General features: G+C 40.6%; 1 pseudogene; it reads left to right on the top strand.

Annotated features, from left to right (window-relative positions):
* LOC122138802 overlaps window positions 1–2,675 on the top strand; it is a 14,591-nt pseudogene extending 11,916 nt beyond the window's left edge.
* The last annotated feature ends 9,266 nt before the right edge of the window (window positions 2,676–11,941 follow it).

Raw genomic sequence — 11,941 nt, 5'->3', positions numbered from 1 at the left:
CCATTCTAAAATTCTGACTTGCTGGTCAAAAACATTTATTATAACCACCGTTCGGGAACCAAAGGTCACCTCTTTTTCAACAAAGCATGTTCCCACGGGGGGCCCGGGCTTGGTAAAAATGTCTAAATCTTTTCAAAACAATTACCACGGCCTGCTTGGTAAAATGTCTAAGTAGTTGTCTGTTTAAAAAACCCATCTGGGGGGGGCCTCTGGAGCCTCTTCATTTTTTTTTTGGGGGTCAACACTTGGTACCTTTTTACAACTTTGGGAAAAATAATTAAACTCTCTTTTTTTTTTTGTTTTTTTATGATTTTAGCAATTTTGAGGGGATTTTATGAGATACTATGCAATATTTACACTTACCAGTCAAAAGTTTTTTGACCACAAGATTTATTTTTTTTTTAGAAGGTAAGTTTTCTTTTATGCTTCACCAAAGCCTACCCAAAATTTTATTTGATTGCCAAAAAAAGTACAGCAAAACAGTAAAAATGTTGAAAATATTTTTACTATTTAAAATACGGCTGGTTTTTTCTATTTGAATATGGCTTTTAAAATGTTGTATTTATTCATGTGTGATTTCGTACAGCTGAATTTTTAGCATCATTACTCCAGGGTCCACACATGCTCCTTTAGGAAATCATTCTATTATTTTCTGACTTGTGGATCCAAAAACATTTATTATAATTCATGTATTATGTTTGAAACAACAGGCTGAGTAGGGAATTTTTTCAGGTTATCTTTGATTAATAGAAAGTTCAGAAGAACAGCGCATTTATCTGAAATAGAAATGCTTTTGTAATATTATTAACGAAAAAAGGTCTTTAAATCAAAAATTTTCAATTAGTTTAAAGGGCATCATTGCTAAATAAACGTAAATTAATTTTTTCATGTACTCCCCCCCCCCCCCCAAAAAAAAAAAAAAAAAAAAAAAAAAACAAAAAAAACCTATTACTGAAAATTTAAAAGCTTTGTGTATGGTCTAGTGCATAATGTTACAAAAGCATTTTAGTTCAGATAAAATGCTAATCTTTGGATCCTTCTATTCATCAAAGAATCCTGAAAAAAAAAATGTACTCAACTGTTTTAAATATTGATAATAATAATAATAATAATAATAATAATAATAATAATAATAATAATAATAATAATTAGCATATCAGAATGATTTCTGAAGGATAATGTGACATTGAAGGCTAGAGTAATGATGCTGAAAATTTGGCTTTGATCACAGGAATAAAATAAATGTTTAAAATATATTCAAATAAAAAAGCAGTAAATTTTATATAGTAAAAATATTTCACAATATTACTGCTTCTGCTATATTACTGATCAAATAATGATAGGCTTGATTGATCAGATATAATGAGAATTCTTGATGACGCAGAAGAAGAAATTCTTGAAAATTTTAAAAATTTTACAAACTTAAAAATCTTAATGTTCATAAATTTTGACTGGTAGTGTGTTTAATTTTTATGAGTTTTTTTTTTTTTCATTGGCATTTTTGACCGTGAAGGTACCAAATGTTACTTTTTTTCTGAGGCCTTCAGCAAGCATCCAAAATCATGTCCAAGTTTTTTTTTTTTTTTTTTTTTCACATAGCTAATGTGACAAAAAAAAAAAAAAAAACACACCAAGCATCATCCCACCATCATCCCATACGATAAAGTAAAAAAAAAAAAAAATAAAAACAATTATTTTCAGAGCAGGTCCGACCAAAGAGGCCCAGAGGAATATTTCCAGGTTCAAGGTGCAGGTTAAGCTTATACCTATTCTGGGTATTAATGTTAAAAACCACCAAAAATAATGTCAGCACATTTCTTTTTTTCTGTAAAAACAAAAATCAAGATTTAAAAATCTACATATATGAAGATTATATTTTATAAAAGCACTTTTTAGCTTAACCTTGTTTGTTCTGTTTAAAAGCAGGTTTATTATTTGAAGTTCTAATGTTGTTAAACTGGTTTCGCAGTTGTTTTAGCCTTTATGGTATGGTGGGGTTTGGTTTCAACGGCAACAAATCTATAAAACTGGATATAACTTGAAGTTGATTTTTTATATTTTTTAAAACTAAAATCATGTTAACAGTTTTTACATCAGAAACTAACTGCGTATTTTAAAACAGTTTACAAATTGGTCAGTGTGTCTCCCACGTAACCCAAAGACATGGGGACAAGTGGAAACATTTGTGGGTAATCAATATTAAGCCACAAATGCTGCCAATGTTTTATAGTGCGTTATTATTAAGCAGCAGCGTCTGTGATAGCTGTGCTCTGAACTCTCTGTTAGGTCAGTTCTAAACCATGGATTGGAGTTTGAAGTAAGTGAACCGTTTCCAGGAAAGGATCCAAACAAACCAGATGCCATCATGTTTGTGAAGGGAAACAAGAGCTTGTAGTTACCAGGTGAATTTAAGACACTTCACAGTTTGCACATGAAGGTCGATGTTACGTTAAACTGCGTTCTTCTGTGTCAACAGGGGTTGGCAGAAAGATTTCAGACAGGATGTGAAGAACGGAGAAAAAGTGCCCTGCTGGTTTATTCACAATAACGGCACCGGGCTCCTCGATGGAGTTCACACAGACTACATTGTCTCCGGTCTCTTCAAAACAATCTAACAATGAGCCTGAAAGCCAGACAAAACAAATGGCTGTAATGACTAATACAGTTTTAATCAACAAACAGTTAATAAAAGAAAGAATATGAACGTCATCATCCAAATGATCAGGCCCATTAGTCTTTACATAGAACTAGAGTTGTCAAAATATTGATTTTAAATAATCAGTGTCTTCATTAGAGAGCAGCTCGGTTCACAGTAAATGCAGGATACTCAATTTCTGAATGTGCAGTGAGTTTAACAAGCATTTTCAATGTGTGCCACTAATGCTTTGTCACATGTCGCATCATTTCCAACAATTTGTGAAGCAATTATTACAGCGCATTGCACTATAGATTTGTAATGAGAAGCATCTGTAAACCTGTTTGTCACAAAAAACTTTCCACCAAAATAAAACCTTGAGGCTCAAAATCTTTCAAGTGAAGGTAATTATTACATATAAGTATTGTATATTTAATACAGAGTGTAAAGCAAAATGATAAGTACAGTGAATACATAACACTACTTGTTTTATTACAATAGTATATATATATATATATATTATATATATATATTAATATTTAGCTTGGTTTTCAATATTTAGCTTGGTTTTCAGTAGAAATATTTTTTGTTATTTATATAATTTACCTCAGAGCAGACATAAGGATATATGAGATAGCAGATATAATTGCAAGATATACATTTAAATATGAAACTAAAAATGATTAAATTAGCAAACAAAACATTGAAATATAAATAATATAAATGACCCTGTACTGGGTACTTTTGTAATTTCTTAAAAGAATTTGGAAGTAGAACATTAATCGTTAATACAGGTAAGATCTGGCTGATTATGATAATAATATTCAGGTTATGGCTAATATAAAAAAAATTTATACTAACATAAAATTATAAAAAAAATTCTATACTATTCTAAACTGGCTAAGCAATTAAAACTAAAATATTAAAAACTATCAGCAATAGTGAAAGGAAAACATGTACAATGCTTTATATTGCTGGTGCTAGTCCTCATCAACAATCCGCACAATTTTTATAATAAAAATACATTTGGCTCATTTTGTATGACTGCAGTTGACACAGATTTTTCCAGGGAGGATCACATAACTCAGAGCTTAGGAAGCCCTTAAAGGTAGCATAAAAAAAAAAAAAAAAACCTTTACCACAAATAAATATGATACCTTACAAAGACACCTGACATTCACACACACAGAACTAACATAAACACACACACACACACACACACACACACACACACAAAAAAAAAACACTGGAGAGAACACCAATCTAGCCACTAACTCAAACTAAAATGATGACTAAATTGTGGCAAATGATTCAAAGGAAAACTAAGTCTGAATGGTTTATAAGAAACACTCCTTTCACAAACGTCAGATCTCATCCAGTAAACATTTTCTTGGCCAAATTAAGAAGCAGATGTTCTTGTAAGTGAGTACTTGATCTGTGTGTCGTAAGTGAAGCAGATCATTCTCTCAGCTTTACAAGCTTGAAGTCAGTTGCTCCCTGTGCTCAGTGACCACAGCTTCTCATTAGATACAGTCAGAAAAGCAACCAGCCCCATGTACAGCCATTTAAACATTAGTCTAAAGAGCTCATAACATGAACAGTTGGACACCTTATTGTCTTTATGATTTCATTTTACATAATTCTGTGATGTGGAACTAAGTAAATATAGTCATTAGAGTTATTAAGTGTGTCTGTGGGGATGTATTCTTTGTATTATATTAAAATATTATAATTATAATATTCATTTAAATCCTAATTTAATTGGACCGCTATACATCCAGCAATGTCTTGAAACTTGACAAAATATGGTTCCAAAATATCATTAGGGTATATAAAGATGATCTTCAAGTGTTTTAGAGACCACAGATTTCTTTGTAAACTGAATAAACTTTGGGAAACTAAAACAAGGAATTCCTAAATGCAGATTTATTCTATTAATAAATCTACTGAACCATTTACATAGATTTTAATCTTTCACACAAAATTATTTCCTATCCAACATTATTATTACACTTTCATCTATACTGATATAAATTGCTGATTTTTTTAGAAACTGCTGTTGCCCGATGAGCATCAGAAGTTTCCCCAGAATGGCTTGTTGTCCATGTGTACTCATTTTTGTGATGTTTGGACTTTGTACAAGTATATTTTTCACAATGGGCCATACACAGCAAATATATTGGAATGTATCTGCTAAATGATTTGGCGTAATGAGGAATTTCATTTACATTTACTTTTCAAAACATTGTTTTGATTATATTGAGAGTCCCCTAGCACCCTAGCACCCTAGGTCAATGCTCCCCGGTGACTTTATTCCAGCAGAAATGCATTAAAACATCCTTAAAAGCTCTTAGAAGTACACAACAGCACCACTTGTGGCAGGTTGAAACAAGCAAATGTATAAATGTGTGTGTTACTCTGAGTTGCATAAAGCTGACTCTGGTAATTGTTATATTCATTCTCTGCCAATTTCCAACAAACCTTAAAATGTAAGTCCATTTCTCTGCCCTGATAGCCATCGATAGTATCTACTTCCACCCTAAAACACATTTTCACATGTTATTTAACAGTACATACACAAAAACGTATATACACACTACCAGTCAAATTTTTTTTAATAATTACAATTTTGTAATGATTTTAAAAAAGTCTCTTCTGCTCACCAAGGCTGCATTTATTTGATGAAAACATACAATAAAAACAGTAATGTGAAATGGTATTACAATTTAAAAAAAAACTGTTATGTAATTGTATTGAAAAATTTAATTTTTACTGTGATTCAAAGCTGAATTTCCAGCAGCCGTTACTCCAGTCTTCAGTGTCACATGATCTTATGTGTTGTTTTGAAGCATGGTTGCTGGTTACAGTTGGTTTAAGTTGGTTCTTAGCTGGTCATGAGCTGGTTTAAGCTGATCATGTGCTGGTCCAAACAACCAGCTTCTGCTCAGGACCAGTTTAGGACCAGCACATGACCAGCTAAGAACCAGCTTAAACCAGCAGCCATGCTTCAAAACATACCTAACCAGCATATGCAGGTTATTTTTTTTTTTTATTTTTTTTTTAACAGGGTTTAAGCACTTACTGTGCAGAATATGGTGCTGTGGTTCCTAATGCTGACTCTTAATTAACACTGACCACAACACTAATTTTATTTATGTCATATTTATTATCTATTATACAGGAGGCTGCACATTTCTCCTGGGAAAGTGTGCATTTAAAGTGCCAGGCAAAAACATTTTTAAGATAAAATGCAGTCCACAAGTCTAAGAACATGTTAAGAGTTTCTGGTTTGCTTAATCCTTAAATAAATAAATAAATAATACAATAAAATTACAATCAGTATAACAAGTTAAACTGAAAAATTAACATAAATTCCTGAATTTAATTTTATATTCTACTAGTAAACATTATTCATTGTGAAAGCTGATAATACTGTTATCCCTCATTTATTCTTTTCAGCAATCTGAAAAAAAACGTCTCGGTTACATTTTGTAACCCTCATTCCCTGAAGGAGGGAACGGAGACGTCACATTGGATGACCAATGAATTGGAATCCCGCTTAGACCAATCCACTTCGAGTGTAAACTAAATGAGCCAATGCACACTGGCATGCGATTATTGTATCCAGCTGCCGCTGATCACAGTGTGAGTATAAGTAGGCAGCAGGTGCAGTGAATATTCAGGTTTTTGCTGAGGAGCCAAGCTGGTGACCCAGCCGCTCAGCGGTGGTACAGAAGTACGGGACGGGATGTGACGTCCCATTCCCTCTCCTTCAGGGAATGAGGGTACGATACGTAACCGAGACGTTCCCTTTCAGTCGGTCACTCTCAACGTCATGTTGGATGACGGACTAATTGGGACTTTAAACATATGGGATCCACTTGGGTTTCTACATATTGAACCCAGCCCTCTACCGGTTCTCACGGATTCAACGACGCTCCACCATGTCTGGCTGCCGAAGGGACAGAGGAGCTTGACAGGGTCTACAATATGGACTCTCTGGAGTGGTTTTAGCAAGCCGACCTGAAGGTGGGGCCTCTCAGTGCTTCTACCCGTTTGAGGTGAGAACACAGGAGGATACCGGCTCTAGAATCTAGCAAAACGTGTTGGGGGTCGCTCAGCCCGCAGCTCTACAAATATCTGTCAGCGAGGTGCCACGAGCCAGCACCAGGAGGATGCAACACTTCTAGTAGAGTGAGCTCACAACCTGAACGGGCAGGGCACACCCTGTGCCTGATAAGCCAGGGTGATGGCATCCACTATCCAGTGGGCCATCCTCTGCTTAAAGATGGCATTCCCCTTCTGCCGGCTCCCGTGACAGACAAAGAGCTGGTCTGAGTCCAGAAGCTTTGTGTCCTGTCTACGTAGCATCTCAATGCCCGGACGGGACAAAGCAAAGCTAGGGCTGGGTCTGCCTCCTCTGGTGGCAACGCTTGCAGGCTCACCACCTGATCCCTGAAGGGAGTAGTGGGAACCATTTGGCACATAGCCAGGCTGGGGCCTCAGGATTACCTGGGAGCCCAAACTCTAGCCACGAATGTTCGACCGAAAATGCGTGCAGGTCCCCTATCCTCTTGATGGAGGCCAATACAAGCAGGAGCAGAGTTTTCATTGACAGAAACTTAAGCTCACTGTCTGCAAAGGCTCAGATGGGTCCTGCTGTAGTGCTCTGAGCACTAGAGACAGGTCGCAAGAAGGTAATGGGGGGCCATGGAGGATGAGTGTGGAATCAAGATGGCGCAGGGTTGGTTGTCAGGGTCATGCTTCCCCACGGACTTCCCTTCATGGGGTCTTGGGTTTGCAGCAATCGCAGCCACGTAGACTTTAAGGGTGGAGGGAATCAGCCTTCGCTCCAACCCCTGCTGCAGAAAGGACAGCATGATTTTTATCTGACATTTCCGGGGGTCTTCTCACCCCCCCCTGAGGAAGAACACCATCAACGAACAGGTTCCATTTCAAGGCGTAAACGTGTCTCATAGACAATGCTCTCGCTGAAGTCATGGTGTCAACTACCTCTTGGGGTAGGTCACCTAGAACCTCCATGTCCCGTCCAGGAACAAGACATGAAGTTTCCAGATGTCTGGACGTGGGTGCCACAGGGTGCCCCCGTCTTGAGTTAGTAGATCCTTCCTCAAAGGAATCTGCCAAGGAGGGGCTGTCAAAAAAATGTCTCCAAATCAGCTGGACCATCTGAGGATGGAGTCGCCACTCTACAGGGAGCATAGCTCGAGACAGCTTGTCGTCCGTATGGTTGAGCAGGCCCAGAATGTGAATGGCACGAAGCGATCTCTGATGCTCCTGACTCCAGAGGAGGAGGTGGCGGGCGAGTTTCGACATATGACAGGAGTGTAGACCACCTTATCAGTTGATGTATGCAACGGTCGCAGTGTTGTCCATGCGGACCAGTACTTGGTTGCCTCGTAAGCGCCCTTTAAGACAGATCAAGGCAAGGCACACTGCCAGCAACTCTAGGCAATTGATGTGCCAGTGCAGTTGGGGGCCCATCCAAACCACCGACATTGCAAGCCTGTCGAACGTGGCCCCCCAGCCGGTGGTAGAGGCATCCATGTGAACCACAGCATGCCTGGAGACCTGTTCCAGGGGCACTCCTGCCCTGAGAAACCCAAGGTCTGACTACGGGGTGAAGGTTTGGCAGCAGGCCACTGTGACTTGGACTGGTGAGTGCCGCGTAGCCATGCCCACCTCAGGTCTCAGTCATGGAGCAAATGTAAAAAGCGGTCTCATATGAGTCAGCCCCAGTGGTGTGACTGCCGCTGCAGCTGCCATATTCAGCCTCTGAAACTGTTTCAGTGGGACCGCCTTTCTTCCCTTGAAAATATTTAGGCAGTTCAGCACCGACTGAGCACATCCTTGCATGAGGCATGCTTGACCAAATACAACACCATACTGAGAAAAGAGATCCTCTCCAAGGAGAGTTTCCACTTTTCCCAGTTGACCCGAAGGCCCATCTGGCTGAAGTGCGAGAGCACCAAGTCCCTGTGTTCGCACAAAACTGATCCTGAGACAGAGCTAGTATGAGCCAGTCAATGAGGTAGTTTAGAATGCAAATGCCCTGTTCTCTCAGGGGAACAAGGGCTGCCTCCGCAACTTTCGTGAAGACACAGGGCGACATGGACAGCCCGGAAGGCAGGACCTTGTACTGATATGCTTGTCCTTCGGATGCAAACCGCAGCAATGGTCTGTGGTGCGGAAGGATCGACACATGAAAGTACACGTCCTTCAGGTCGATCGCTGCAAACCAATCTCAGGGACGGATGCACCTGAAGATGCATTCCTGCGTCAATCTTGAACGGTGACCAGTGAAGGGCCCGGTTCAAGACACACAGGTCCAAGATCGGTCGTAACCCATCGCCTTTCTTGGCTACAACGAAGTAGTTAGCTGTAAAACCTCATCTCCATATCGGCTGGAGGGACCGGCTCTATCGCATCCTTCCCCAGTAGGACTGTGATCTTTGCACGCAAGACAGGAGCATCAGCCGCCTTCACTGGTGTGAAGCGGATGCCACTGAACTTGGGTGGACTTTCTGGGTGAACTGAATCGCATAGCCGAGTCTGATGGTCTGCAGGAACCAGCGAGACGGGATGGGTAGCCAGGTACACAGACACCCACAAGTTTGGACCAGCAGGACCATCGACGTATCCATGGTGGGGCAGCGCGGTGGAACGCAGGGACCTTAAGAGGAGTCTGAGTGTGCAGTGCAACACTTACCTTGTTCCACGGTTCCATGGCGTGAGTAGGGCCTTTGACAACACTCTCGAACCGCCCGCTGCTGCCCGTTGGCAAGAGAGGAGGATGAGAGTTGGTTCATCTGCGATTCTCCATGCCCTTTTGGGACCCAGAGAAAACCACTCTCTCGTCGAAATTTTCCGAGATTCTGACCCGGCCCCCTCCGGGGGGAGGGAGAGGTGGATTCACCATCCCCCAAAGAGCAGTTCCCTCTCTCTATGGGTCATCCGTGCCGATGCCGGGGCGGCCTGCCTATGTGGACGCTCCTGAAACACCACAGGTGTGGACATCGCACGACCCAGAGAACTGCTGTGAACCTTCGTCGCTCGGAGCAACAAGATCAGGTGCAGTTTGTAGCTCTTTTAGAACTTCTGGATTGTGACCACCCTCGTGTAGGTCCCTCAGTGCTTTAGCCTGAAGAACCTGCAGTAACGCCATAGCGTGTAAGGTGGATGCAGCTTCTCCATAGGCCGTATAAGCATCGCCGGACAGACCAGATGAGTACCTACAGACCCAGGAGGGCAGGCACGGTTCGCCCTGCTGGGTGGAGGAGGTATTAGGACACAAATGCATTGCAACCGATTGCTCCACCGGAGTGACCCTCGTATACCCCCTAGCTGCACCACTGGCAACAGTGGTGAGGGAGGAGGAGTTAGCAGGTCAGTTTCCACAAGAAAAACCCCAAATAAACAACCTTCCAAACCCGAGGATGCACCTCCAGGAAGAATGGCACCAGGGCAGGGCGCTGAGATCCAGCACGGACCACCCCAAATAACCAATTGTCCAACCTTGAGGGCTCGGGGACATGGTGGAGGTCTCCACTCGAGCCCTACCCTCACAGCGACCCGGGAAACCATAGCCGTTATTTCCAGATCTGATTCAGGCATTGCTACAGTCCCAGAGGCAGCAGTGCAGCCAAATCTTCCTCTCCAGAAAGCTCCTGCTCACCCTCCGATGCAGCGATCGACATCTGGTCGTCGGGAGGAGCACCAAAGGATACTGCTGGTATGCTCCTTGTAGAGGGCCCAGCACATTCCATTGGCAGGTCAACTGGTTGCTGAATGCAAGAGGAGCGATGGTCCCCCGAGGTCCCTTTACCTTAAGCCATCACTTTAACCCTCACACCCACACAATCCATGCTGAACTCGTTCAGTCTTCTTCTCTCAGTAGAGTAGTAAGGAGCAGAAAGTTGTAATCGCTCGGCTCCGAAGCGTAAAAAAGCTGTATATGCGCTGCACCTGCTGCCTACTTATACTCATGCTGTGATCAGTGGCAGCTGGATGCAATAATCGCATGCCAATGTGCATTGGCGCGTTTAGTTTACACTCTAAGTGGATTGGTCTCACTAAGCAAGATCCCAATTCATCGGTCATCCGACGGCAACGTTGAGAGTGACCGACTAAAAGGGAACCAGAAATTAGGTTTTGTCACGATTGCTACTGTGGGGAGTGAAGGAATGCAGAGATGCAGGAGATTCACGAACAACAGTCTTTAATTATCCAAAAACCAGGGGTACACAGGGAAGACAGGAACACACATGTAGCACATTGCATGGACGACACCGGACAAAGGAATCATGGGACAGACTACACTATAAATACTAGACTTAGTGAGGGAAAAACTAGACACACCTGAACCAAATAACTAATTAGACAAGAGCGAAACTAGGTCACAGGGAGCACATGGAGAGAAAGACACACAAAACAGGTCCATAATCCTGACAGGTTTACTGTTTACATTTACATTTTATCCAAAGTGACTTACAAATGAGGACAATGGATGCAAGCACTGGAAAAAAAATCACTCAAAAGAGCATTGATATACAAGTCCTATAAAAAAGTCTCAGTTAGCTTAAAGCAGTACACATAAGCACTTTTTTAAAATAATATAATAAATAAAAAGAAAACTGACACGGAAAAGAAAAAGAATAGAGCAAGCTAGTGTTAGAGGCCTTTTTTTCTTTTTGTTAACTGTATAATAAATAAAAAGCAAACAGATAAAATAAAAAAAGATTAGAGAAGCTAGTGTTAGTTTTTTTTTTAAGAAAACAATAGTCTTCAGCCGCCTACTCTTGCCTACATTTCAGGCGAGGCGAGGCGCATCCCAAACAATCCTAGTCATGAGACTTTTTGCCGAGATCTCACGAGAGGTCACAGAAACCTTTCCAATGTAAGTTAAATATTAATATAATAATTTAAAATAGAAAAACTGTGTTTTTACATTTTATTGGTGCAAAGATGAGTAGTGGTGATGAACAAACATACAACATTTGCAACTGCTTTTTATCACTTAATTAAAAGCACCATAAATTAAAATTAGCCTATGTCATGTTATAGGGACTACTGAACAGATATTTAGAAGTTGATTTTAAAATGTAAATTAAATTAAAAGTAAAATAAATCATTTTTATACACTTACATTTTACACAACCAAGCTTGAACACTTCATCAAAAAACAAAAAGTTCTACACACACTCGCGGTGCGTTCCAAACAGGATTTATCACCCTCCGAAGGGCACTTCGGAGTGAAAACAATCATGGCCGCCATATACAAACCTC

Source organism: Cyprinus carpio, chromosome B11, assembly GCF_018340385.1.
Source record: "Cyprinus carpio isolate SPL01 chromosome B11, ASM1834038v1, whole genome shotgun sequence".
NCBI lineage: Eukaryota > Metazoa > Chordata > Actinopteri > Cypriniformes > Cyprinidae > Cyprinus > Cyprinus carpio.
The sequence above is the reverse complement of the archived record's forward strand: the minus strand, read 5'-3'. Positions and strand labels throughout refer to the sequence as shown.